Source organism: Falco rusticolus, chromosome 6, assembly GCF_015220075.1.
Source record: "Falco rusticolus isolate bFalRus1 chromosome 6, bFalRus1.pri, whole genome shotgun sequence".
Taxonomy (NCBI): domain Eukaryota; kingdom Metazoa; phylum Chordata; class Aves; order Falconiformes; family Falconidae; genus Falco; species Falco rusticolus.
This window is the reverse complement of record NC_051192.1, coordinates 75,402,663-75,428,493: the sequence shown is the minus strand read 5'-3', so window position 1 is coordinate 75,428,493 and position 25,831 is coordinate 75,402,663. Positions and strand designations below refer to the sequence as shown.

The window sequence follows — 25,831 nt, the reverse complement described above, 5'->3', positions numbered from 1 at the left end:
ATTTTGTGCATCTCAAACTTTTTACTTTGATTGTGATCGCTGCTTGCATGGACATTACGGTAAGATAGAGGAACTGTTGACTAAACATTGTAAGTCTCAGTTTTGTTCTCAAATCAGTCATATCTGTACAAATTTAAAGAGGGTAGTGTCCTTTTGAAACTAAAAGGAGAAAAAAATATTCTAAAATGCTGTGATATGTATTTGCAAGTGAAGGAAGTTTTAGGATGGGAAGGGTGAAAAGGAAAGAAATATGTGAGGTAGAGGGGGGGGGGGACATTGTCAGGTCAGGACAGGATAGGCAGAAGTGGGTTCACAGTGAGGTAACATAAGAATCAAGCAGGAAACTTGATCAGGAATGTTAGAGCATTCAGGATGACATGTTGAGGAACAAGACCTGAAATAGTACGACAGGTTATTCATCCTGAAGAAAATTGGAGCATCTGTACTCTTCCCAGATTCCCTTCAGTTTCTGCCAATGATTTAATCCTAAAAGTCTCCATATTTATCCTGATGGAAACAAGAGGCAATACCTGCTCATGAGTAAAGCAGTAGTCTTCCTAATATGTTTCATCTAGGATCACTGTTATACCCTTTGAATACCTCTAATTTTAACAGGATTGTAGAGTTCTGAGCAAGAGTGGGTTATGCACCTCTGACCTATGACCAGTGGGGTTGTCTTGTTTCAGGTAGCCAGTAAATCTTTGTGTGCGGTTATGGGAAACATAAAATGACTTCATAATCCAATCCAATTTTTTCCTTTGATGTCACATGGGTCACTTTGTCATAAAGACTGAACTGATTACTCAATACTCTTGAGATAATTATGCCTGATTAACAGTAAGCTGCCCTGTGGCTTGACTTGGCCTGGCTAGTGATTTGTCATACACAGCTATTCTTCTTTTTCTTGAAAAGAAAGATGCAGCCATCTTTCTGTGTTAGTAAGTACACAGTGTATAGCTGGAGCAAATTCTCTCAAGTATTTGTTTTCTCAGCTCTGCTTCAGAAGAGCTTTATATATCTCCTTCTTAGACCTCCCAGCGTGTGCGTAACTATAAACAGTAGATGATGAATTCCTGTTAGTACAAGAGTACAAACAGGATAACCAAAGAGGTGTTGGAGCTATGTCTTTTCTGCATACCTGAATAGGTCAAGAATATACCAGAGGAAAAATGTTTTACCCTTCTTACTGGCTGGAGATAGCTACTCCCCAGCTTTGTTATAACCTATATTTTTTTGGCACTGTTGTCTATACTGAGGGGAAAAATAGTGGTTTAGCCTCTCTTGGCATAATTTATTGTAGAGGCTTGTTTTTTCTTCCAAGCTAGGCAGGTGCAGGGCTGTTAATCTTTACTTACATCATGATTTGCATTGTAGCAAACTGTCATATATTCCAAATACTGAGGAAACTCTGCGTTGTAAAGTATTCAAAACATTTAATCTTAAACCAATTCATAGTGTATATCACAAGCAGTTTTTGTACTCATAACTCTAAAAAAATAATATAAGAATGACTGTGTTTAGAACTGTTCATTTTTCAGAATTTGTAGGGAATAAAGCATACTGAAGATACTCAATTTGATAGAGGTAGGAATGAAAGAATCAGAATATTATTCCTTACACAAACAAGCAGTTCTTGTCCAACTTAGTGCTTTTACCATGGGTAGCATTGTGTCGTTAAATGCTTGAACATTTGTATACACTTTTTGGACCAAGTATTCAGAGTTTCTCCTGATTTCCTAGCTTTCAGTCTGAATATTGAAATGTTGATGTTTTATCCTAATTTGGAGAATTCACTGAATATTGGCAAATATCCTAGTATATAACATTTCCCCTTAATTGTTGGAAACTACTGGATGTTCCTAGAACAATACCTATAATCATGTCATAGGTTTTTTCAGTCTTCTTAATGATCTCTTAAAACTTCAACAAAAGGGTAGTGTTTAAAGGTGTACAGTGAAAAAGCACATTTAACAACATATGGAATTTGTACTAAGTATACTTAACTTCAATGAAATAACTGGGATAGAATACTATCTTAGAGGAAAAATTAAAACAGTGATTATCTAAACTATCTTCTGTGGATCTGGTTTTAAAGATCACATCTTAAAAATTGCAAGACATGGAACAGTTTAATGAATTTTCCTTTTTCCTTTTTTCTTCTTTTTATGTACAAATACCATCATTTACATCCTTGCTTTTCTCTAACATCTTTAGAGATAGTTTCCTCAGGATTTTTTTTTTTTTTTTTAATGCATGTAACTTCTTAGTATTTCCAAAAGCATGGGGATACAGAAAAAAGTTTGAAGATCATTGTACTTCAAGTTAGGATTATGAAGTATGAGATATCTGCCTCCAATACTGTGCATATATCACATGTATTTCTGGAAAGGATGGAATTTTACTTAATCAAGACTTATAATTAATTACTTTGAATACGTTTATATTTGTGAATATTAGTAAAAATAAGAGTTCCTTTGTTGGTGAGAGGAATTCAATTGCTTTTATATTTTAATATAAAAACACTCTAAGGCAAGTGGACTTTGAAACAAGAGATAGCCAGAATTACTGATGGTAGGGAAGAAAATCTATAGATTTTTTTTCTGGGTGTACGGCAAATTTTAAGTTCTACCCACATGTAAAGACACGTGGGTAACAGTCATTTCTGAAAATACAGCATTAGGACTTGAAACTAGGAAAGCTTCCTTTTTCCCTTCCCCTCCCTTCCTTTCTCCTCCCTTCCCTTCTCACATTCCCTGAGAAAGAAGTGTTCTTTTCCTATAGGACTTTTCATCTCTGATTCTTTCAAAGTTCTCTCTGTGTCAGTGATAACAATTTTTCAGCAAAGCCTAGAGGTTGAAATCTGTTTCCATTTTTACTGAGATTTGTAGGGAACCACTGACCTTACTGCTAATCTTTTCTGAATTTAGGTACATAATAAAAGCTTAATAAAACAATAAGAGTTCAGTGATGTAACCTCAAATGAGATTTTTTTTACATTTCAGTATAGAAAAAGAAAAATTGATTTTAAACATTCTTTTAAGAATTAACCTCAGCATGACTGCTTATATCTGTATTTGATTTAAGGGGTAAGAACTATGCAGTTAACTATTATTTTTTTTGTCTATTGAAGAGAGAAAAAACTTGATATGATACTGGACAATTTGCTACATGGTTTTGATTCCGAAGGGCATGTTTCAAACTTTGTATTATGTAGTGCTTTAGTAGTTCCTCTGAAAGTTAACCTTGGAACCAGGTTTTTCAGTTCTGGAGTTTGTGACTTCTGCAAGCCCTTTTCATATAGGTAGAGATATTTCAGAACTCTGTAGCAAATTCAACTTCCAAGTCTTACAGGCCTTCTCTGACACTATACACCTCTTTTGTATGTTGGGCGTTCCCCAGATTAGCACACCTATCTCTGCATGAGTCCTCACAATATTTGCAAGAGGAAGAAGCAGTGCTAGTTTAGCGACCCTTACTGCTGTTTTTAGCTATGTCCATATGACATCTGGTAAACAAGCTTCACATGCTGACTTGATTTCTGTGAATGTGGTTATAACAGAGGTTCTTTTAGGCAATAAGACTATTTTTTTCTAAATGTATTTTAGTATTTTTGAATTTAAAATTCAAAACCTTGAGGTTTGCAATTAAAAAAAGACATTAAGAACTTAATTATTAGGATCTTTAAGTGTGCTGCATTTGCTATGTTTATGTTTTCATTAGTGTATGTTAAAAAGAGGTAGGGGGGAAGACGTGAAGGAATTTAATTTTTTTTCCCCACATCATGCTTTGAAGTTGATATATCTATTATAATGCATATGTCTTAAGTTAATTCTGTCTAAAGTATGGATTAATTTTTTACTTCTAGTAATAGTTTGCCTTTTTTATTCCTCCTTTTTTCTCAACCTCAACGTATCGTACATTGGAAATAGAGTGCCTATCAGCAATACTGTGGTGTTGAGTTATAAACCTGACCACCTATAAAATGGTGAACTATTAATTCTTACAGTTTTTATTTAAGACTGCTGTAGAACCATCATGTTAAAAGATGGTTTCCTGTTGAATGCTGAAATCCGTAATACTGACTCATCCAAATTTCCTCAGTTATGTGAGATTTTTTTCACTGTAGCCTCACTGGATTTTTTTCCTTCAGTGAATAGACTGTCTCAAGATCAAGTAAAGAACTATTAAATTCTGTTATTTATCTTCTTTTCATTTAAAGACAGTAGCTTCAGGAATTATATAAAATAATGTAATGACAAGGACCTGGCAAAACCTCAGAATTTATACTCCTATGTGATCAATAGTCAAGGTGATGAACCTCAATAGCTCACATAAATAAGAATGTACGAATGACTTGGTTACCAATTCATCATTCACATTTTTCTTTCATTTGTTTTAATGTCTATGGCATTAAGACAATTATGATTCAGCTCAAGAAGTTACTCACATTAACAGCATGCTATATGTATTAAAATTGCCAACTTCCTGTTCAGGAACAAAACCACCCGAATCCGTCAACCACAGTATACAGTGAGAGCTGTATCTGTCTTGCAAATAAATGGAGCGCTTCAGTACAGAAAGTTGTCTTTAGGCCACCTCTTGCTGATACTGAATTTACTTGAAAAAATACATCTCCAACAAATAGAAAAGGAAAATTAGAATTTATTTTGGCCACTGGCCTTCCTTAGGCAAAGGAAAGTATGCATGCACCAAGTTCATATGATGCAGCAGAAGAAACCTCTGGAGCTCTGTCTTTTGCTGGAATACACTTTGTTTGGGTTTCTGGTATTTGTTTATGTTACTACAGTATGTAAACTTGCTTCCTAGTATTCTTAAAATATTTAAAATACTACTCACTAATGTAGTTAAATAAGTATACGCAATGATTAACTTCCTTTCAAGGTAAAGTGGAAGCTTTTCAAAGTAATGTATTCAAATATTATTTTTCTCCATCCTTTCTTCTTCTTCTTGCTCTCCTTAATGCATCTTTTCAGTTTACAGTTTCTAACACTTTCATTGTCCACATTATATTTAGGTAAGCACACATGGGTGGATGAATGAATTCTATATGAGTTGAATCTTCCTTTGCTTTACTTATATTTTGGTTGCCTCCATGCGTATGATCAGTTTGCAGCATGTCTAGACTGTTAATCTCAGTAACAATCTTCTGGGAGAATGAAGTTCTGCATTTTCCATCATACTGTTTTGTGGAATATGAGAACTTGAAAGCATGTATGATCCGTCTTGGAGTTTTTCCACATCTTCCTCCTTCCTTTTCCCCGTCTTGCTAGAAAAGGGAAAATTACCAGTGCTGCCACAAACTGTAATCTTAATAAAATTAGTTAGGAATGTGAGGAAAAAAATGTGTCTTTGAATAGCTTTGTTGAAATCAAGAAGAGAGGAGACCCCAAAATGTGTCAAGAGCTTAAGAACTTAGCTTACATTACTGTCCAGTAGGACATAAATGCTGTGTAGAGACCCTAGCTTAACAAAAAGCAGAACTGAAAAAGCATGTGTTGAGTGTCTTTTATGTAAGTGCTTTCTGAGGTTTTGTATATAAACTCCTTAAAATCGGAGACTGATTTAGAAAACCATCAAGATCAACTCTCTAACTTGGATTCACTTGTAAAAGCATCCTAAGGTTTACATTAAAAAAAGTTCAGTGTGTTATGATTCAGTGTATTTTTCTTTAGCTGTTCCTGCAGGTACAGTGTATGCTAGATCATCAATTAGACCATTTGTTTCAGTTATTCTCCCATAAACTAGTATGGTTGGTCAGGAATTGGCACTGCTGGCATAGAAACTGTATGCACTGAATTTTGTTTTAGAATGAAACAAATTCTCTTCTATGTCTGCTTTATTATCTTCGGGGTTATGCTTGTCTGCCTACTCCAGGCTACATCCCCAACTTCCTGCCAGGGTCACAGGTGATATCTTTGTATCCACAGGACAGAAATGGCTGGGGACTCCCTTTTGAATGTCTGCCCGTTCTGTCTCTCCTTCTCTTCAAGTGTGTACTAACATATCTGACACAGTACCACAGTGAAGAAGTTGAACAATAAATTTTTGGACACCATGGGACTGATTGGAATTACTGAGTTTTCATGAAGTGGAATGCTGCTGCTTTCCATCATTTGAAATGGAATTTGTGCTTTGTGGCATCCTAACACATTTATGAATCTTGAAGTCCTGGAAAATACTAGTATATCCAGCTTCCCAGCTTCTGAAAACAGAGATCTTTTTGTCCTTGAAGTTTTTATAATTCATAGACTGATAGAATCGTGAAATCATTTAGGCTGGAAAAGACCTTTAAGATCATCAAGTCCAACCATTAACCCAGGACTGCCAAGTCCAACATAAACCATATCCCTAAACACCACATCTACATGTATTTTAAACACCTTCGGGGATGGTGAATTCACCATCTCTCTGGGCAGCCTGTTCCAATGCTTCACCACCCTTTGAGTGAAAATTGTTTTCCTAATATCCAATCTAAACCTCCCCGGGTGTAACTTCAGGCCATTTCCTCTTGTCCCGTTGCTTGATATCTGGGAGAAGGGACCTACCCCCACCTGCCTAAAACCTCCTTTCAGGTAGCTGTAGAGAGCAGTAAGGTACCCCTGAGCCTCCTTTCCTAGACAAAACAACCCCGGTTCCCTCAGCTGCTCCTCATAAGCCTTGTGTTCTAGAATCTTCACCAGTTTTGTTGCCCTTCTCTGGACATGCTCCAGCACCTCTACATCCCTCTTGAAATGAGGAGCCAAAATGGATATTCTAGGTACAGCCTCACCAGTGCCGAATACAGGGGGACAATCACTTCCCTTGTCCTGCTGGCCACACTGTTTCAGATACAAGCCAGGATGCTGTTGGCCTTCTTGGCCACCTGGGCACACTGCTGGCTCATGTTCAGCTGGCCCTTTTCTGCCAGGCACCTTTCCAGCCGCTCTTTCCCAAGCCAGTAGTGTTATATGAGGTTATTGTGACCGAAGTGCAGGATCCAGCACTGAGCCTTGTTAAACCTCATGCAGTTTGTAAACCTCAGCCCATTGATGCAGCCTGGCCAGATCCCTCAGCAGAGCCTTCCTACGCTCAAGGAGATCAACACTCCCCCTTCCAACTATGTGGCATCTGCAAACTTACTGAGGGTGCACTCGATCCCCTCATCCAGATCATGGATAAAGATATTAAACAGAAGTGGGCCCAGTACTGAGCCCTGGGGAACACCACTGGTGACCAGCCTCCAACTGGATTTAACACCATTCACCACCACTCTTTGGGCTCGACCATCCAGCCGGTTTCTTACGCAGCGCAGAGTGCACCTACTCAAGCCATGAGCAGCCAGTTTCTCTAGGAGAATGCTGTGAGAGACCGTGTCAAAGGCTTTACTAAGGTCTACGTAGACACCATCCACAGCCCTTCCCTCATCCACCAGGTGGGTCACCTTGTAGAAGGAGATCAGTTTTGTCAAGCAGGGGCTGCCTTTCCTAAGGCCGCAGTGGCTGGGCCTGATCCCCTGGTTGTCCTGCAGGTGCTGTTTGATGGCACTCAAGATGATCTGCTCCATAACCTTCTTGGGCACCAAGGTCAGACCGACAGGCCTGTAGTTCCCTGGATCCTCTTTCAGGCCCTTCTTGTAGATGTAGGTAGATTTTTTACAGTATTTCTCCTGGGTTTTGGAGATCTTTCTTTTTTAGTTCTTAAATTAGTGAGTGACTTAATAGTGTTGTATATGTATAGCTGTGTAATGTTGGTGCTGGAAACACACAGCAGGCAGGTGTAGATGGGGCCATGCCTTTAGTGCAGTGACTATTCTTTCCCTTTGCATGTTTTCCTAAGTTAAGATAGCTAGAAACTCATTCCTCTGTCAAAGGTGTAAGGATACCTATATTAGATGAAGACGCATTTTCTAATAGAAATACAAATCAAATGTTTGAAGGTATCTGAAAAAAATGGGAGTAAAATACACATTTCTAAATTAACATCAGTAACTTCTAGCTTGAATTTATTCCATCAGCAGTCATAATTCAGTAAACACACAGGAGTGAAAAATGCATACATACTGTGATCTGCTGTTTCCCAGCTATGGATGGTGTTCCAGTCAGGTCTCTTATTTTTTAGAATTATTTTTATTTGTAGCAAGTTGAGTTCACTGACCTAGAGTTGAAGGTAAATGATACAAGTGTGTGCACAAATGTGGCTTCCGTTTAATAGATGATGAAAACATTTTTCTGAGGTACAGATACAAAACCCAGGATTTATTTTAATTGTTGCAATTATTTATGATATACTTTTAAACTTGCCAGTACCCATTTGGTAGGTAAATAATATTCTGAGAGTGACACTTCTTTCCTGGAAGTCTTCCTTGTAGTAAGCATCAAAAGGTTATTGGTGCTTTGACTTAAGGCTGCTGTTGTGATAATGACTTTGCTGTATTTTTTAATTTTATATTTACCTCTCTTGTTTTGTTTTCTGACCCTGTTTTAATCTGGAACATATCTGTAACACCAGATACAGGCAATGTTCAGATGAGCTAATAATGCTGACAGTAAGATACGACTTTCAGTTCATTAGCAGAATTCTTAAGTGAAAGGCGGAGATTCTCTTTTTTTTCTCCTCAATGTTATGATAAGATTGATTTTAAATAAATCATACATACATATATATACACACATGTTTTTTGTATGTATACGTTTCATAGGAAAGCAAATTCTGTGTATAATCCAACAAGTATTTACTGATCTAAACCTCAGCTAGCTGTATATGTTTTATTATACCAATTTTAAAGTCTTTGTAGGCTCTGTGAACTTACCTGCTTTAAATGTAGATCACTTTTTTTACTTTTATCATATTTTAGTCATATACTTTTTTTTCAAGACTTCAGAGTGGGCAGCTGAAGGTTGCTTTTATCAAAAGTATTTTTAAAAAAAATTAGGAAAAAAGCCACCAAACCAACCAGTTGAAGCTTCAGTTGGATGTAGTTAGATGAGGATATTCTAAATTATTTTTACTGAAGCACCATTTTTGCTATTTAAAAGTAATTACTAAGTTATTGCTGTAGTAACTGCTGAAAGTTATCATGCCCTGTTTGCAGGATAAGGAAGTGTGGGTCATACAAATGATACAGAAGTTCTTGGACTTAAAAGCTGTTAAAACACCCATTTCACTGAACTTCAGCGTTATAAGCATTGTTCTGTATATTTTGGGATATTAAAGCTTAATCCATCACATTTGTAATGGATGGTTAATCATTGCTCTTTAATAATTTCAAATTAAAACATTTCAATACCAACACTTACTGCAGTAAAATAACTTCAGTTATACTAATAAAGCATTAACTCAATGAGATTGTGAAGTATTGACTCATAATCAACAGGATCATTATAAGATTTCTGAATACTTTCTTTCCAAATCTTTGCTTTTAGATAATGCCCTACTTTAAGCATTGCTTCAGTTTTGTAGCAGTACAGGCTGCTTCTATATGCAGCTGTCATTTACCCAACACTTAAAACACCTTTATTAAGCAAACATGATACAAACCTGATTAGGTTATTCCTCATAACCATTTCGTTGAGATTTGTGTTAGAAAAAATTCTGGTAAGAGTGGCAAGAAAAACAGTAACAATTCTTCAGGTACTGAAGTATTTGCCTAATGCATAGTGTAATCTCTTGAAATGGCCATAATACAGCATTGGTCTACAAGATGTTAGCAACTGCTTACACAGATGTGTTGCATCCATGGAAATGAAGTGAATAAATGATTCATCCTTCTAAACAGTGGGAGGTCATTTTATTTATTTTGTAAGTCAACATGCTTTTCTTTCCCAAGAGCAGGCAGATGATGAGGTGAGATATGATTTCATAGTTGAAAGTCCCAGCAGGCTCAAGGGAACAACAATGCAGTGTTTCAAGGAAAAAAAATATTCTGATGTACCCTACTACTGCTCAGTTCTTCATTCCTTTACATTCAGATGCATAACTGTATAGTTCAAAGTTAAAAATAAATAAATAAAATCACTAGCTGAACTTTGAAATAATATTTTCCATTTAGGAAAAGCTATTAACTTTATATTTACAGTCACTGTAGCACAACTGTTACATAAATGCTATTTTTAAGTTTGGATTTTGCATTAAATTACATTTCTGCTCTGACTGTAAAGGACATTCATTTCTGCTAGTATAACTGGACAGGCTGTATGCCGTTCTGCACATCAACACGGAAGGCTGATGCACGGCTACAGCCATTCCCACTGCCTTAGTTCTGCAGTAATGCCTTTAGAAGTCTTGGAAGTGGCAGATTGTTAAACAATCCATGAGAACTGAACTTTTTAATGTTTTTTCCCTCACCCTGTCCTTCAGGTCCTAGTCAGAATTTCCTAGACTTAGAAACTAAAATTTTGAAATGAGCTGGGGGAAACCAAGGAGTTACATTGAGTGGGTTTTCAGGAGAGACTGCCTTTGAAAAGTATGGGGCTTCTCCTGTTCCTTTTGCTGTTTATTGATTTTTTTCTGAACAGGCTTTAGGTTGGCAGAAAAAGCATGCTTCAGAATTTAAAAATAAAATCAAAGAAAAAAGAAACCCCACTGATTAATTTAAGTACCATTATAACTTTCTGAGGAAGGGAAGGAAGGTTTCCATCTGGTTAGTACAATCACATTGGCTTTTATTTTATTTAAGAGTAAAATTTTTTTTCAATAGAAACACCATTTCAATTACACTTCAAATATACAACCTGAATCTGCAACTGAATAAAACTTCCAATCTTTCAGATTACTGCAGTAAGCCTGTATGACATCCTACCATGTGATCTAAAATTTTCTGTGACTAACACGAGGGGTATGATTGATTGGAGTAGTAAATAGGGGATTTTGCATGTTAACTTTTGGTCTCCTAAGATTTCCATTTTAAAGACTAAAGAGATCCAAAAAAAGTATGTGCATAGGTGTAGACCCATCAAGGAAATACTTAATGTTAGCATCTTAAACTCTGTTCTTTGCTGGACTTTATACTAGATTTCATACATTGCAATAGCTAGGAAGAATATTGTAACCTGGGGATCAGGAGGAGTTGTTTCTGAAATATTGATGAGTCTTTAGCATTATTTGTTGAAACAAATTTCTGTAGATGGATTGATATCAAATACACACACACCTTTTGTCTAGCTGTTCCTAGAATTGTCTGCTTTCCACTGAACAGGGATTTACCTGTCAGCTAGCAACATTTATTGGCAATGTCACCATCTTTCTTGATATAAAACCAGGAAATTCAGGTTTTTTCCACTTTAATCAATATAGGATATTTGCAGATATTTTTGATACAGTTTTCTTTAGGTTCTTTTGAGCTTAGGTCTCAAATTAGGATGGTCTAGTTCTTCTATGGTTTCTTGGATTCCTTACTTGATACTCTCATCTTTCATATCACTCTTCTGAGTATACTAACCATAATTTCAGAAAGTTAGGCTCTTTCCTGTTATTGTATGAAACAGAAGAGGAATTGCCTCTGAAAATGTCATTATTTGCTGATTATGAAGTTGATTATAAAAATACACTACATAACCAAAATACAATTCATTCTAAACTGTTTTCTCTTTGAGTTTAAGAAAGAATATCCAGATGTGAATCATCACTAGTTTTTTTGTTCATAGGCAAGATACCAGACCTCACTGCTGAACTTACTTCTCTTTCTTCGTGTTCCAACACTTAACTTTAACTTAGAAAGAGCTAACAGTAGCAGTGTATAGGTTTTCTTAATTGCTGAAGCCCCAGGCTATGACCTACACAAAAGTGCGTGGTTTACTAATACTGTAAAAACTTCTAAGTGTTTACAGTTTCCTGAATTGTTACTGAATCCAAAAATGTTTGCATATAAGTTTGTACAATATCTGACTTGGAAAGTGCAACACTACCCAGGGCATTTGCAATGGTAATAACAGTTGCTTGAGAGTTAGTGTTGTCTTCAGGATAGCTTTCTGTTTTAGTATACTTTCTGTTTTCTAATATAGGAAATAATTATGGTTTAAGAAACACTAAGCATACCATAAGGTGTATTTATTGAATAGTCTAAACAAGACAGGTAAACATAAAATTGAAACAAAACAAACACACCTTCCAAGTATTTGCATATCAAGGGAATTAATGAGAGACTGCTTTTTACTGCCAGGATTCATAACTTACTTGTCAAGTTACATACAGCTTTCTTAGTGTGATCAAAGCTCAGTCTCCAAATTAGCTAAAGTCTGCCTGGTGTTTTATTGTTTATAAAGCATATCAACCATGGTGCCTCACAGTGTTGATTTAATCTCCTGTCATTTTCTATTGAGCAGGTATCAAGTATGTCAGACTGTTGAGGTACAAATTTTCACCTAAAAAGAATAAAAGCGTTTAGCATTTCCTATTCAGTACAACATGATGGAATACATCAGGGAAGGAAGAACAGAACCTAATCAGCTATGGCTCACCTGGCCCTGTTTTTTAACTGTCACGTTTTCATGTAAAATCCATTGATAATTTGTGGAAAAAGTCCTGGAAGCTGGGATGGAAACCAGTAGTCTGTTCTGGCTGTTCTAATTGCAGAACTAGAAATCTGGATGGTTTCCTCTCTGAGTATTTAGTGCTCTTTTCTACAAATCTAAGTCTGTGACGATAAGAGATTTTCTATCATTGCAGAGTACTTAGAAACAGCCTACAGCAAGTGCTAGAGGAGACTGGTGTGGCTAAATATTGTCCAAATGAAGATAATTAAAGACAACAAATTCTGAAACTCTGGCAGGCTAAACATAAAAAGTAAGGCAGGTCACAAAGGCTTTGAAGAAAACCTGGCCAAATGTGACTAGTCTAATGATACATTTTTCTTCTGCATTTCAAGAGTAGGATGTCAGTGAGCAAGCCCATAAGGTTAATAGATAAAGGTAAAAAAGGAGTAATGGAGAAGCCAGGGCCACTACAGAGAAACCGAAATCAGTCTTTACATCTTTACACTCTTTATGCTGTCTTCACTTAGAAGAAACTGAGGAAGCATTTAGGCTGGATCCCTTCTTTGAGCCTGAGTCTTCAAAATATCTTTTGGAAAAGAAACTACATCAATGATAGTTGAATAAACTGAGAAAATGAACAATAGAAATTTTCTTTGTCTTCAAAGTCAGTTTTAGGCAAGACATTAACTGTGATGCCAGAAAAGGTTTTAGGAGAGCTCCAGGAAACTACAAGCCATAAGACTGATGTCCTGCTGTATCAGCTAAGGTAATAGAAATAATATTTAAGAGTAGAATTGGTGAATATCTAGCTAAATATGACCTAGTTAAGAACACTCAACATGTCTGGTCTTTTTGAAAAAGAAATTGTACCCTAAAACCTGTTGGAAGACTTAGAAAATTTAGCTGTCACGTGGATAAGGGATTGATAGAAGCTAAGTTTCTAAAAGGCTACTGCTGAATCCCATAAAACAGACTTCTAAGGAAAGTGAGCAGCTAAAGGGTAAACACTTACAGTAAAACAGTAAATGTTTATTGCAGCTGGAGATCAGCAGTGAAATTCTACAAGCTGGTAAGTTCTTTAATGCCCTGAAAATTAAATAAACAGTGCAATGAAAAACAGTTCACTGATGAAATCAAATTAGTCAGCTGAAGAACTGTTGAAGAAGGAGCCTTATGACACTATGGGAGTGTATTGTGAAATGGCATAATGAAATTCAGCATATATCTGAAGGGGTGCACAGGCACAGAAGGAAAATAGAAAAGGTGACTCAGTTTACAGTGACAGACTAAGGAGCAGTATTTGGGGTTCATGCCTGATATTGTATGAGTGTCAGCTCAGTGCTGAGTAATTATAAAAAAAAACATCCCAAATCAAGTGTTAAGAATTATTAAGAAAATAAATGGGGGATTCTACAGCATCACAAATACAGCATAGATGTTCATATCTTGAATACTGTGTGCAGTTTTGATTTTCTATCTCTTTTTAAAGAGCTATAATGGAATTGGGCATGATCAGCAAAGAATATTGAAGTTACTAGTGTGAAAACCATCAAAGCAACATTTGAGCTGAAGAATAACAGGAGACTAGCAGAGACATTTGTATTTGATCTGTTCTTGCCTTTCCAGAATCACTCATTTTAAATACTTCTGGAGAATGGGGACTTCTGAAATCAAACAATAAGGCTATTGTTGTGTTTCCTGTGACAGAATTTGGACTTCCATCCTCATTTGGACAGAATTCTTGATTAGTTGTCATAAACCAATATTAAACAAAAACACAAGAATAAACCCTTTTTGGCTTATCTTCTTAGTGCAATTCAGTAGTTGATTTATTTTACATTGAAATGCCAACATAGCCTGGTGCTTTTATAGTAACGCTTTTTTAATAGTTTTTTATAGTTTTTCTTCTACTTTAAAGAAGCTTAGAAGCTTTTCAAACTGTTAATCTTTATTTCTAATACTTAGTCACTTCCTTTAAGATCCTTGCAACACTGCTCTGAACAACGGTTATATTATCCTTCTCCATCCCTCTCCTAACATTTTTTTTTTCATGTGTAGTGCAAAGAAGCTGTTAAATCAGTTGAATTCCATTTCTAGGGACAACTTCTGAAATGAGGAATTTACAGAGAAGGGCATATGGCTTCTTTGTCTCACATGTTGATTTTTGTTTTCTTGCAGCCCCTGGAGTAGAAGTTTCCAGGCTAGACATATGTTTTGCAAGAACTTGGAATAAGTGTTGCAGGAGACGTGCTCTTAACCAATGCGATCATAAACTGAGAATTGTGTCATGGAACCTGGGAGTTATATAACCTTTGTTTTCTAAAAGCTCAGTCTTGAGAAACAGGGCTTAAAATTTTTGCCTTCTTGTTAGAGCAAGACTGCAATAATTGTCCCAAATCTTGAAAGTTGTTGAAATACAATTAATGCCAAAAAAACCTCACTTTGTCTTTCTCTGCAGAAAATCCTATAGAATAAGTTTGTTCAGTGAAAGAGGAATACACAAAGTTAACTAAGGCAGAGCTAATGAAACAGTTGTACTACACTGGAATTTTCAATGCAAGTTTGGTCAGTTACAGTCACAAATTAAATATGCCAATTAAGTTTTCTTTTTAAATCAGCAACAAGATACAACTGTCAGTGTCAAGTTGGAAAGTTGCAGTAGCTACGCTGATTTAATGATTTGTTCTGAAATTGCACTTGACAGTTGAGGTGAGTAAACCTTGTTACATTAATCATAATGAGCATTTTGTACTCCCTCAGGCTGATTAGAGAACTATAGATGAAAAGGGCTGAATCTGTTCTTCAGGGTTTGGGGATTTCTACCAGATTCACTTGGAAAATGAGGAGCAAACATAACTTTTAAAAGGGATTTTTATAATACATTTCTTCATTTTAGTATTGAGAGGGGAGGCTTCCTCTGCCATGTGTTTTGCTTTTAACGTCATCTAAAATAATATGCATTTCCTTAGGCTGCAATATTTAGACTGAGATCTGAAGTGTATGCTTATATTCATAGTTAGGAATGTAAGCAGTACAAGTGTCTACACCTAAAAAGACAGAGTCCTGTATGCCCACTCTTACAGGATTTTTGTGTGTATCTTGTATTGAAAAGCTAATGACTTCCAGCTTGCCCCTTGTGTTTATTTCATATGTTTCTGCTTGCCGCCAGACTATAGTGCCAAGCTCTTTACTCTTTCTTTGTAAGCCTTAAAACTCCTTTACTCTGAAATCTTTAGTGTTTGCTTGCTTGATCAGAGTCCATTAATTGCGTATGATGGGTTACAGTAGTTTCACATCTTTCATAGGATGGGTAGGAAGTATCCTTGTAGTCTAATCGTTGACAGGCAGAAGACACATATTTCAGCTCTTTTAGGTTGTAAATCACCTAAAATCCAGGGATTCTAATTAGCTGAATGCATGAGCAATTGAAGCCAAGACATCTGCACAGTAATGAGTCTTGTTTCACCCCTCAAATAGGTCTGAATTCAAAAGTGCTCAGGATGTCAGTAGTTCTAGGGCCACACAGTAGCAGAACACGATTACTAAATCTCTTGGGTTGGGGAAAAGGTATCAGTACTTTGTGACACTGGCTTTATGTGTGGTGGGGAAAAGTGTAGGAAGCCCTAATCATCTTGTTCATCACTATGACATATTTCTTGAGGTACCACTAAAGTTTGATGCCTATCAGAAAAGTACAAATTAACTTGAATTTGGCTTCAATTCAGTGTTGCGTTGAAATAGCACTTTAAGTAGAATGGTTTATTTCACTTAACATAGAATACTGCTTTAGGCTTGGAAAATACAGGACTTTTATAAGCATTGAATATCTGCTATATAGACTTACATTTGAAGACAAAATTCTTCTTTTGCTAGGGATCATTGAGAGATTTGTAAGTACCTCTGTGTTGGTATGCAATACAGCTTTGGTCTGTATTTGTCATTTCTTTAATGTTTCATGAATGCTCAAATTCTTAATAACTTATTTTCATAGGAGTTTCTTTTATTTTTCTTTATTCATGGAAAAACTATTTACAGGTAAACTAGAACTATCTGGGAAACCTAACTATCTTAGCAGAAAACATGGAGATGCCTCCATAACCCCAAGAAAGCATTCAGCAACAGCTCTTGTCTTTCTGGATCCAGAAGGCATTGTTTTAACATGGAAACTGCTACTTCTGAAGACCTACTTCGCAAAAAACTCTAAAACCTGGAGCAAATTTCCGGCAAAGATTGTTCCTGCTGTATGTCCACGCAGCCTTGAGAGGATTCAGCAGGGAGCAGTAGAGGGAAGGTGAAAAATGCAAAGAATGAAACGGAGGTTATGCAGGATTCTAGGCGGAGAAGAGAATAAGAAAGCTGGATCATGGAACGAAGTGTAGAAACAGGAACTGGCTTTGTGGTGGAAGAAAATGCAGGGACTGAAAGGCAGAGAATAGGTGCATGAGGGATGGAATGGGGACAGGGAAGCAGGGGCTTGTAGTGGAGTGCTGAGCTGCGAATACTCCTGAGTTGCAATAATCATAGGAAATGGCAGGACAGAAAAGACTCATTTGAACAGGAAGCATGAAAGACAAGGTAGGAGATCCAGATAGGACCATTTGTACAACATGGCTCGTGTGATATATTTTGACTTTTATTTCTTTTCATATACCTTTGTTCAATTTTTCTCTTCTCTGTGATCATGGCCAGATTAACTTTTACTTAATAGAACCAATGCTAAATGCATGGCCTTGTATGGATATGTAATTTTATAGAATAATACTATTTATGAGGTTATGCAATCTATTTTTTTAGTCCCTTTCCCTGAATTTTCTTCAAAAATGTAATGTCTACTGGAGTCTACTGATAGCTTGGAACAGTAAGTAGAGTATAGTCATTTCTGCAAATACAAATAGAACACTTACTCCATGACATATTTTCTAGTGAGAATATATTAACATGCCTATTGTTTTGCCAGGAGGGTGAGCAAGTACTGTTCTGCTGGTATTAATTAGAAGGTGAGCAAGAGGCTGAGGATGGGGACAGAGTCTCAGTGTAGGAAAGAAAGTTGACACTGCTTTTTTTTCTAGACTGGCGAATAAAGACTTCCATCATACCATGAGGTAAAATAAGGACACAGTAAACCTAGAGATTCTGTTGCTTTAACATGGATGGAGGACTTTGTGTCTTTTTATGTGAAGTAGAATTATGGCTGGAGAAATGAAGGACAGGCTACTTGAAAACATAGTTGTATAATGCTTGGTCTTATAATACCAGAGTCTCTCTGGAACTAAGTTTTATAATTATGTAAAGGACTATGAATTTTTACATCCTCTACATCTGACAGCAAAAATCTTTGTGTAGTCTCTACTGAGTCCCTTCAAGAATACCTTACTGTCAACACTAAAGTGCAGCTGTGTCCCTGCTCCCTGCTTTTCTCAGATACCTCTCTCTTTTACTGTGATGAACTCCTTGCTTGCAGTGTACCTCATGCTCAGTTTATCCCAATGAGTAGGTTTGCTTTTGAGGAAGGACCATTCTACTTCCCCAGCCTGCATTTTTTCTGCTCACCAGCGGTGCAGTAGTCAGGCAAAAGCAAATGGGTATTTCCTCTTTTCTGCTGAGAGTCATCCTTCTAAAAGTAAACTGTGATCAAACAAAAATAATAAAGCCTCTGTCATCACTAAGTTAATCTCTGTGTTTCAAAGAGTCTGTCCTTGAACACAGTAAACTTAGGTTAGACTCTTTTGGAGGTGGAGAGGGAAGGGAGAGAAAGTGAATGTCAAGGAAATAGGATAGATGTTCACTGACTTAAAAGAGCTGGTCATGTAAGCAATCTCCAGGGAAAATACTGCAAAATACAGGACCTGGAACTTAAAATAACTCTGGGGATCTTACAGAGCTGAATGTATGAAAAAAATTGCATAGTGTTTTGACTTACAACAAGCTGTGGGTTGAACCAATATATTTCTCAAGACAATGTCCTCAGTGCTATGTATTCCTGAAGTCAGTGAGGATTAGCAAGTGCTTTATCAGCTCACAAACTTACTAACTAGATCTAGTGAGTGTGTGGGTTTTGGGGGCAGATAGGGTGGGAATAAAATGACAGGGAAAAAGAAGGTAGCCTGGGCTTCGTAGACTCCCTTTTCTCACTGGTTTACTCAGCATTTCTATCCCTTCTCTCTTTTTATAAAAAAAAAAAAACATGAATCTCTTTGTTTTCTGCATCTCTTTGTCTTCTGCTGCAACATTTTTGATTAAAAGTTAATAAATTTATTCATAGTGGTGTGCCTTAAAATCCCATCATTTCTGATATTGATGAAACAGTGGCCCTGTGGCAAATAAACAAGTGATCCTACTTCAGGAGTCAGCTGAACTGGTTTTTGCTTTGAAGTACATTTTAACATCAGGGCATGAGTGTATGCCATCCTTTGTGTGACAATGCTTCAAAATGTAACTGTTTGTGAAATACCACAAAAACCTATTCTCCCCCAAGATGGAAACGTTGCTGTCAACAACTTAAAAAAAAAAAAAAAAAAGCCCTGCCACGTTGAAATTGTTGTAAGAGAGACAGCAGTTAATTTCAGAGCTATGAAATATTGATATCTATCCTCTAAGCTTGAGATCCGGCAGAAAGTGTGATCGTATTCTGCTTTGTTAATATCCATTGACTTTATGGAAAGTCAGTGAATATAACAGTAGAACTTGATCAGAGAAGAATTGTCTAAGTGGTCAGATTCTGTTTGTACTGGCATATGGCTCTATAAAGGATAAACTGCCATTTGAGCAAAAAAAATCCACTCACATGCTGATTGAAAAAAGCACAGTGACTGCACCTGAATAGAGCTTTTAACTATTCATTTTTTTTAATATAATATTTTGAGTGTGCTACTTGTATAACATTCAGTTTGAAGAGACAATAAGATTGCTTGTAAGTGGTCAGCCAACCAGTCACTAATACCTATTTTACATTGCTCAAGAAGTGATACAATTTGTTTTGTTTTGCATTTCAAACGTTTGTGCATTTCCAAGGAGATTTAATTATTCATGTGTCAAACTGACTGGCTGAAATATGGTACATAAATGAGAAAGAATTAAGAAGATGTCAGTCTTAGTTGACAAGTAAGTTATATTGTTTGACAAACACAATAAAATTCTATTAAAAAGAACGCGAAGCTGCAAGGGCTTTTTTTTTGTTCTTTGTGACTTTATAACGACCGAATTTGCAGGCAGCATCTCCTTTTTAATAGAATCCAAAGAACACAAAAAAACCTTTAATATATGCTGACTTTATTTTTAACCTATTTTTTACAAGGGAAGAAGAAACAAACTTATCTTCTTATAGTTGCAATATCACATTCTCTGAACGCTCTAATTTGCTGATTGCTTAAAGCAGGAATTGTAATTGCAAGCAGTAGTGATCTTTCACAATAGCAGTATGAATTAGAAAATGAATACTCAAGCATATGTAGTTCTTACTATTCTTTTAATCTATATGAGGTGATATTCTTGAGTCTAGTAGATCTCAGAATCTTTATAATATAAATGGGCATCAACTAATATGTGATAACTTATGGCATGTGATGTCAAAAGTATTTTCAAACATAGGTAAACTTGCTAGTATGCCTGTGTAAGAGTGCTTTGCAGATTTAAAGTTCTGAAAACTAAGCCATTCTGTATCTATATCATATCTGTAGTTGCATAGGTTTTAAAAAACAACAGTATTAGCAAAGGAATAAAGTTGAAATGTATTTAGGAGAATTTTTCAAACCTTTTAAAATCTACTTCATATAAGGCGTGTAGCAACTCTGTTAATCTAAGTGACAGATTTCAGTTCACCATTCTTTTTCTCAGAGTACATCCTATCATATTTTTAAAAAATATATTTTAAAGCTTAATGTATTTGAGAATAGCCATGCAATTGCTTAGTAACAGAAAGAGGTGAGGTTAACAGGGAAGTCTGGGGGATTTTCACCTTTGATTCCTTCTAGAAAATTAAACATGGTTCCATGCAGCCAGTGGACATAATGTCACATACTGCCCTGAATATTCTGTACTTCTCTGTTGCACTCAGCTAGCTTACACTTCCTACAATAGAGAAGAATATTCGTAGAGAAAGATGTGTCATAATGATACTGAGCAGCATCTGAAATACTGCAATTGCAGTACTCAAGCAACAGTTTTCTGGTTGCAAAGATACAGTGTAGAAATGGAGCTGATGAACACAAATTGTTAAAATTCCTTATGCCCCTTGCCTGTGGCAGACAGACCATTATTCTGACTGTAGTATGAAATATTTAAACAGTCAACTAATGAGTCACCCATCTTGGAGGGTAAGTTTCTAAACACAAGACTGGCATAAACTATATTAAAATAGGCTGCTAAGCTCTGCTGATTTTGTAAGTGAGGTGAGAGTATTACCAGATTGGAAAACATGGTTTTAACCTGTGTGGTTACAGCTAGAAAGAACAGTAATTATGCTTAATTAATAGTGGAAGCAGTCAGTCTGCCTCTTACTTGAGTTGCAGGATTAAGTTCTTACATATCCAGGAATGCTTCAGAAGAAGTGACATTTTTGGAAATCCTTCTTCTTTGAAAAGGGCATAAAGTTGTGAGAAGTAAACTTAACCATACAAGTAATTTCAAATTAAGACTTGAAGTTGAAGGGTTTTTCATAAAAATGGTGAGAAATTACACAGGGAGCCAGGGCTGTGTAAATGAGGCTGACTGTGTTTCATGGAAAGGTAGCTAGAGTAGTCGGGAGGGATTTGGAATACAAGGTTGTGGGGAATCCAAAACCAGCACAAAATTGGGCAGAAGTAGTGCTGCCAAGGGGCTTAATGTGCTGGTGTATATTGAGCAGGGACAGTGGAATTAAATTATTGTTAGAGCCTCTAACAGGAAAATATGGGGGACTGACGGGCTGGGTAGCAGCTCAGTTGAGAAGAACCTGGGGGTATGCAAGCTGAACATGAGCCAGCAGCGTGCAGAGGCACAGTGCTGGTGTGTTTCCCTTGTTCTTATGCCGTCACTCTCATGGCCATGCTCCTGCAAATCCTGATGGTGTCATTAAAGTGGACTTTCACAGGAAGCAAATGCCAGTGGAATGCAAATGACCTCTTCTTTCCCCCTTTTCCTCCTGTTGGTTGTATCTTCTGGTTTACATTAGGGAACCCAATAAAATGCATATGCAAAGTTTAACCACTTAGTGTGCAGCACCTCTCCATGTCCAAAGCATGTTTCGTTCAATACTAAGAGTATCATAAGAGTGAACAACTAATAGGGAGTTTGAGCATGTCCCGATGAGAACTGCATGGCTATTGTGGTAAAGCTTATGCACCAGAGAGGATGTCCAGGGAAAGAAGTTTGTCTGGGCTAAGTCTGCAGTCTTGGAGATAAAATTTTCAGATATGTACCTAATGCTCTGGATTCTGTCCATCACTCTGCAGAGTCCAAGTATTTGTGCAGTGTTTCCCCCTACCTTTGGAGCTGTGGCTTCTTAGTGCAGTGGTGGTTATATGAGAGCATTCCTTCAGCTTGGGGAGTACACAGGTGCTATTTCAAGAAAACAACTGGAATACAAATGCAATACTGCTTTCAAAGAAAGACCAGCAACTGCAACTTCTTCATTGCACAAGTGAGGAAAAAATGTTGATTTGTTAATTATCTTTTCCTCTGTACCATTGTTAAAGGCATTTCATAAACTTTATGCTGCAAGGTAGCAGTTGCAAGCATATTTTTCAAATAGTGAGTATACGTTTTTTATGGGCTCAGGGCAGTTAATTAAGCATAAAGCACTGCTGAATCACTTTGGTTGCACACTGAACTTAATGTTTGGTTTTCATCTTCCCAAAGACAACTTTTAATAGTTAACCGTAACAAATCCTAGGAGAGCAGAACAATACAGGTTGACTTAAAAAATTAAAAATTGTGGGAATAATAAGAACCTAGTGCATTTGCTGCTAGTTTGCCTTGATTGGCCAAGATATATTTAAGATAATGCCTCTTGGGTTTTTTTCTGTTGGAAGATGGTGGAATGCCTCATCAACCTTTCTCCTGTCACCCATAGCTTTCTCAACCTTTCTCATTTTTCCATTCTTCCTACTCTATTTAGTAAGAAGGCAATCATCCTTCTTTGTTATTTTTCCAGTTCTACTCTGCCAGTCTATGAGACTGGGGGCCAGACCACTCAGTATTCATGGTATGGGGACATCACCAGTACATAAGCCTTTTCTGTTTACTTGTCTGTACATTCTTACTGTCTAACATCACTTCATACTTATCTTCATTGACTTCCATTTACCATGTTACTGCTGTGTAATATTGCAAAACCCTTATACATTATTTCCAGATCACGTGGTATAACAAGCATCAGCTCAGGAACATAAGCCATCACGACCTGCTAGAACCGAAGGTGGAAATGTAGCTCTTGTGATTTGAGGGAGTTGTTTCAGCTTTTACCTGGAAGGCTGAAGAGTCACAGTGGACATCTGATCTTAAAAACAGAATGCGGTGGAAGCGCATGTTTTTTCTTTTGTCAGGGGACCTTTAATGCACTGTATAAATTGGTTTTCACTGTAGCAGTAAGTTTAGCAACTGTTTTATGCTGGATATCTCACTGTTAAATTTCTCCTTAACCATTGTTCCTATGTGCACATGTGTACACAAATTATTTTTTTAGTTCTTGCCTCCAGAAAGGTGGGATATAATTCATGGAGGCTGACACTTTATCAGCCACTCTTTGTCAGAATCAGGCTCTTCTCAGCCTAGACTTCTGATCCTTTGCTGTCATGATCAGAGTGTTGCTTTCAGTCACTCTTTTCATCATTGCCAAGTCTTCATTAGAGGCACGAGAGGCATGAGATTCTTTACTTTGAGCTAAACAGTGTCCCAGGAAGAGTAGAGTTTAAATTTAAGCTCTCAGAATACCATGAAAAGCAGGAGTAATCATTGATGTAGGTATTTATAAGTATAGTTGTAATTAAAAGCAACCTTTCTACAGGATAACTGTTAGCACGTGACTTCTTGCTCTGAAAAATAACACCAAGTAAGAAGTTTGTGCCTCCTTTCCCCTTCCTGCCCCCCCCACCCCAAATGAAAGTTCCAAAAGTAAAGGTTCAAACCAGAACTTTGTGAAGCTGAGGAAAGGAGTGGTAACATTTCTAGCTTCTTTAAAAGAAGAGAGAAATACAGCTAGTGTTGAACAATGTCTAGCCACTAAAAGTTAGTAGGAACATACTAAATCACAGCTCTGTTGTGGGTTTTTAAAGTATGTCCTCCGGTATGAATCAGTCTGATCATCCTTAGAAGTGTTTTGAGTAGGCTCTTCCAGACTGGTCTGCTTCTCAGTACTCCTGTTTTTCAGATTGATCAAAACCTAGAGTAGATTTCTTTTTGTACCGGGGCTGTAGCAGCACTGAGCACTGCTGCGGTGCATGGCTAGTCCTCATCACACTGCAGAAAAGTAATGATTACTCTTCCTCTGCTTTCTTGGGTACAGTCAGGTTTGCATTCACAGCTTACCATGCTGTGTGTAAGACGATTCCTCACTAATGTTGGGCTACTCTCTGGTTCTGGGTGAGAACTTCAAGCTTCTGAATTTATTCTTAGTTCACAAAGATGAAAATACATAAACTGAGCAAATGTATGAAAAGTAAGTGTTGGCTACAGTACCACTGGGACTGCCCTTCTTAAAAAGAAAACCAAAATTCCTGCCAATTACATTGACAGAGACCCTGACCCCTTTTTTGAGGAAGGAATCTGGCAGATAGAGTCCACTTTCAGCAGCAGTACATCGAAAGTACCTGTATATTCTGGTCATCCTACCAATTATCTCTTAATAAAGTTTTCTGAACATATTTTGGTGCCTGACCTCATACAAGTTTTGTGGAATTAACCTGAGTGCAAACATAGACCTTTTACTGTTCAGGGGCAGTAAGGTCCAGTAAAGTACTTAAAACCAGTAAAGCAGCATCACTCACTGGATAAACCCCTTAGACTATAAATCTGTTCAACAAGAAGGGCACGGAGGAAAATTTCAGAAGTGTGGTGAGGGCCAGGAGACAATGATTATTAGAGAGGAATTTAAAGAAAAGAAGTCTGACATATCATTAGATAAGGGAAAGGGAAGGCAAAATTTGATCAGTAAAAATGTTTTAAAAACATGCATTAGTAAAAGAGATAAACGGTTGATCATAGTAAAAAGTAAAGATAGGGCTGTAAGCAAGGTACATAACTTTTACGGGTTTTGTGAAGCTTGGCTTGTAGACAGTTTTATACCCTGTTGTGACAATAAAATGTGTTTCCCTCTTTGTTTTAGGAGAGAAAAGCACTCTCAGAATGTGGTGTTTATTAATAAATGTGTTGGCCATTTCTTTTTAGGTTTCCTAATGCACACTGTAGCTTAAAAAGAAAACCACAAACACTCTTCTAAAACTGTAATGGCTTATATTATTTGGAAATTCTGAAATTGTAGTGGCTAGCAGCTTGTACCTACCAAAGGCTTTCTGTTTTAATGATATGATCCTGATAGCTGCTTATATGAGAAACAGCACCAAGTTCAGAATACAGACGCTGTCATTGCTAGTTTCTGCAGTCTGCTGGTCTCTGAATGGCTGTAGCTTCTCTGGTCTACCACAGCTGCGAAATCATTTCAGGTAGCTGCAAAAAGCAACCTAATTGCTGTATCAGCCTTTTCCTCAAAAATTGCTGATTAACTGATTGTTTCAACTGGATTCTTGGGGTAAGGGATAGATAATGGAGCAAAACCGGATCTGCGCAAGCTACATGTAAAGCTGCCACAGAAAGTAATGTTTCCAGTTTGAATCTGCAGTAAGAGCAAAACATGCTACAAATTAGCATGAATAAAAAAATTAATCGTTTGGAACCAGAGAGAGCTCATTTTGAGGGAGATGGCTGGCAGACCAGGATTCCTTCAAGACAGGTAGTCCTGGTAGAATCCCCCTCAGTACAGCCACATGCAGGCAGTTGCTTCTATGCTCTCACAAGGCCTTGTATTTCTCTTGTGGTTTATTTTACCATTTGAAAGAATATTAAGTAATATTAATTTAATAATAAAATAAAAAGAGAGCAAGCAAATAGCTGTTCAGTGTCTGATCTCAGTGGGTTGTATTGGAGAGTTTTAAAACCAGCACCTTTTCTGTCAGTTAAGACAAATTCTATTTTGAATTTGTTACCAAGAACTGTTTTTCTTTACAGATTAAAACACTGATGTTTTAATGTATAAAAATACCTGAGTTAAGGGTAACAGTGCTGAACGCAAAATGAATCAAAATGGCTTTCCAGTGTTCAGTCTCAGACCACTGCTTCATTGTTTAGACAACATGAGACAGGAGATGAAGTTCACACTGATCCTCCTCAAT

At 36.9% G+C, this 25,831-nt stretch overlaps 1 protein-coding gene across 1 annotated transcript in view; it reads left to right on the top strand.

Moving 5' to 3' along the window:
* Positions 1–25,831, top strand: part of EYS (eyes shut homolog) — an 874,042-nt gene that overhangs the window by 496,300 nt on the left and 351,911 nt on the right.